The sequence below is a fragment of the Phymastichus coffea genome, unplaced genomic scaffold (assembly GCF_024137745.1).
Source record: "Phymastichus coffea isolate CEN01 unplaced genomic scaffold, Cenicafe_Pcof_1.1 PCOF00010, whole genome shotgun sequence".
Lineage (NCBI taxonomy): Eukaryota > Metazoa > Arthropoda > Insecta > Hymenoptera > Eulophidae > Phymastichus > Phymastichus coffea.
In genome coordinates this window covers 2,531,903-2,536,203 of record NW_026706821.1, presented here as the reverse complement: position 1 = coordinate 2,536,203, position 4,301 = coordinate 2,531,903, and positions in this window count along the sequence as shown.

Here is a 4,301-nt window from a genome sequence, read left to right as displayed (position 1 = left end):
CCGTCTCTCCTTAGGGTCTTGCATTTTCGTGCTCTTGTTTTTCTTTTTCTTTCTTCTCTTCGTTTCTTCTTCTTTTCCATTTTATCTCCCTCATTCACGCTATCTTTTCTTTGCTTTCTATTATTATTTTTTCCCATTCTTCCCCTTCCTTTCTGCTTTTTTCAGATTTTTCTACTATGTGTTTCCAATTTTCTTTCTCTTTCATACACATTCTGTATCATTTATTTTCTTCTTTTTCCCAATACCTGCTTCCTCTCGTTTCATTACCTAACCTAAACGTTTCCCTTATTTGTAGGTCTTTTATTCTTCCCTCTCCTTAAATTTCCTTTAACCTATACCTTTTCATTTCTTCCACTCGTTTATGTATCTTGATTTTTCTAGTTTTTCTTCTAGTTCTTTTTCTTCTTTTTGTTTTCTCTTATTTCTTCCCAAAACTCTTCCCTCATTTCATCTCCCTCTTCCCTCTCTCTGTACATTTTACTTTTTTCTAGCTTTTCCTCTCTCTCGTCCTTCTTACCCTTTTTATCTTTTTCATTTCTATCCCTTTTCTTTAGTTCTCTCCATGCTTCATTTTTTATTGAGCCATCTCTTTCTTCTCTTATTTTGTTTTCATACCTCATTGCTCTTTCTAATGCTGTTTCTTTCATTTCTAGTCTTCCTGTTTCCCATCGTATTAAGTAACTTGGCGTGTTTCTATCTAATCCTAATACCCACTTTATGTATTTTAGTTGTAGTCTCTCTATTACTTCATATCTCTTCCATCCCCAGATTTCTGCTCCATACATAATCACGCTTTTCGCCAGTGCATCGAACAGGTTCATCCTTAGCTCCCAATTTTCTCTAAATAGTTTTTCTCCTAGCCCCCCATAGTCTTCCGAGTCCCATATTTATTTTCCCTTCTACCTTCTTTATCTGCTTTTTATTTCCGTTGTTTCTGCTTATCACATATCCCAAGTTGTTGTACTCTTTAACCATCTCTATCTGCTCACCTTCCCATTCGAATTTTTCTTCCTTTCCCCTTCCTCCTCCTCTCCTGCATTTCATCATCTTTGATTTTCCTACATTTAATTCTAATCCCCTTTCTTCCAGGTATCTTTTTAATCTTTTCAGCATTGCTTTCATTCCACTTTCACTCTTTGCCATCATCACTATATCATCTGCATATTCTAATGTCCATATTTTCTTCCTTCCTATCACTACCCCTCCTTCCTGCACCTGCTTGATGTTCACTTCGAGGTCGGCGAAGGCAAGATTAAATAGCGTGGTGCTCAAAGGGCACCCTTGCCTTACGCCTTTGTAAGTCTCAAACTCCCCAATTATTTCTCCTCCAACTTTTACCTTACTCCCTGTTTTCTTGTATATTTCTTCTATTCTTTTCCTAATTTTTCTAATTAGCCCTTTCTCTTTCATTTTTTCCCATATTTTCTTCCTCTCTATCTTATCAAAAGCGGCCTTCATGTCGGCAAAGAATACAAACAGTTTTCCTCCTTTTTCCCTTATTTCCTTCCCTATTATTGTTTTTAATATATATATATTGCGTCTATTGTTCCTCTTTTCTTCCTAAATCCCATCTGCGATACGCATGCTTAGCGTTTCCTTAGCTTCGAGTTCTCTTTCCAGCTTTTTCCGCAGTATTTTCGCATATATTTTATATCCCGTGTCCATCAGCGTTATTCCTCTATAGTTTTCTACTTCTTCTTTCCTCCTTTTCTCTTATATATTGATACTATTATTCCCTTTCTCCATTCTTCCGGATATCCTTCTCCGCTCCATATTCCGTTTAAGCATTTTGTCATATCTTTTATCAAGCCTTCCGTGCATTCCATCCACGCTTCATTTTGTATACCATTTTCTCCTGTCGCCTTTTTCTTTTTCATTTTTCTTATTACCTCTTTTACTTTTCTTTCTTTGATTTCTTCACCTTCCTCTTCTTCACTGTCTTCCTGTTTCTTCCTCTTTGCTTTCTTCCTTTTCCTTCTCTCCCACTTGTTCCTTGAAGTGCTTTAACCATTCTTCTTTTCCTATATTTTCAACTAATCCAATTCTTTTTTTCCTATTGCCATTCACTTTATCCTAGAATTTTTTTCTTGTTCGGGATAAAGGAAGTGGGAATTATCACAATGCTAAATTGTTATTAATACTACAGTTTATTGAGCAACAACGCAATACAAAAACAAATGAAACAAATATCGGATACAAGCTTAAAGAAGGCTAGCGCGCGTCTGGGCTCGCCTCGGGCTGGCGAACAGGAGGAAAAACGCCGGCCGGCCACCGCTGAAATTTCCCTCTCTCTTGCGGCTTTTCTCCCACTCGCGGCCCAAAGGCCCGAGAAGCCCTACTACATTTATCGCGCGGTCTACTACCCCGCTCCTCTTACGAGTCTTACGACTCAGCATCGGTGGCGGCCCACTGCCTGCCTTATTCTCTGGAGGAGAGTAGAAGTTTTAGTCCCTCCTCCGTTTCTTTTTTATTATTTTTTTTTTTCACTCAAGGAACTTGTATGTTCCGAGTTACGTGGCAGCCCTGATCAGGTACGAGCCTGGTTCTTTTGTTTGAGGGCGGTGGTAGCGACTTTGCGTTGCGCTTTTATGCGCAGCTCTTTCAATTCTTGGGGGACGCAGAGAGAGTTTTGGCCGGTGCCGGCCCTAGCTGTTCATTTTATGACCCGACAATACCCGGAAACCTCTGGTAAGACCATCGGTTTCCCATGGGGTCTAACTACCTCCAGGGACTCATCCCTCGGAGTAGTATAGTGGTGTCCGGCGACGATCCGCAGACCTTGCGCACGCCCGCGGTCATTGGCGAGAGTGAGTTTTATAGGGATGAGCTGAAATAAGAAGGCCCAAACGGACAAGGCGCTTTTTTTTTTTGTCGCTGCTTAGCCTTACAATTTTCGGCAATTTATTTTACATATGTCCGGTGTCTGTCCTAAACGTTTACAATTCCGCGGATTTCTTCGTTTCCTATTTCGCGACGAACAAACAGAATAACCCGACAAAAAACGAGAGTAAATACGAGGCAATTTATTGACGGGGTCGATCAGCGTCGATATGGCACACCTGAGGAACAGATGCGGCTCGCCGACCCTGTCTTACGGCTAACGACGGGACCCCGGGACCATTTTTTTTTTATTGTACTCGCGCTCACCCGCTTGTTTTCTTCTTCTTCCTTATAGATATAAAGAGAGAGGAAGAGAGAGAGACGAAGCGATGTTCGACTGTCGTTTACAGTTTCTTTTTTTTTTGTTTTTATTTAACATGTTTTTAGCTAAACATGAGAACCACACATGCTAATAATTGAGGCGTCTACGAGCCTTTTATCGATTTCATTTTATTGGCCTAGTATCCGGAACACTTCTCGTCTTATCTTTTCTTATTTCTTCTGCCACTCTTTTCCCCTCATCTTCTTTTACTTTTCTTATTTCCCTCTATATTCTCTCTTTGCTTCTACGTATTTGCCTCTGTCTCCTTCCCCTTTTCTTACCTTATTTAACTCTGCCATCACCCTAGCCCTTTTTATCTTACATTCTTTTCTCCACCAGCTTTTTTTCGATCCTTTTTTTCTCTTATCTTCTTTTTTACAACTGCGTTCTTCACTCTATTTTTTATCTCTTTCCATTTTTCTGTTCCCTCTATTGCGTCGATCCATCTCTGATACTCCCTTATACCTCCTTCGCTCCAGTCGTCTATCATTCTTTCTTTCCTCTTCTTTTCTTTCTTCCGCTATTCTGTCTCCCAATTCCACCTCTATTGGTAAGTGGTCCGACTTTACCCTCTCTTTTATTTGAACCCTTTTTATTGCATCATCACCTTTCTCGTTACCTACTACATAGTCTATCGTTGACATTCCTCTCGCTCCTATATATGTTATTTCTGCCTCTTCATCTCCTTCTTTTCTCCCATTCGTTATCACTAAGCCCCTTTCTCCTAGCCATTTTATCATTTCTTCTCCCTCTGCGTTTAACACTTTATTCTTGGCCTTTATTTCTTCTAGGTTTTCTTATGTCTCCCATTCTATCCCTTCATTTCCTGTTCTTGCGTTGAAGTCTCCTCCTATAATTATTGTTTTTCCTCTGTTCTCCTCTATCTTTTCGCTAAGGTATTCATAGTTTTCCTTCTTCTCATGTTGCATATACACCGATGCTATCATGTATTCCTTCCCTCCGATCTTTATTTCTCCTACTATTACCTCACTTGTCCTTTCTTTCTTCCATTCAACCTTATTCATCCCTTTCCTCTCTCTTACCGCCATTATTCCTCCCCCTATTTCTCTCCCCCTTCTTCCTTCTCTTCTTGAATCCC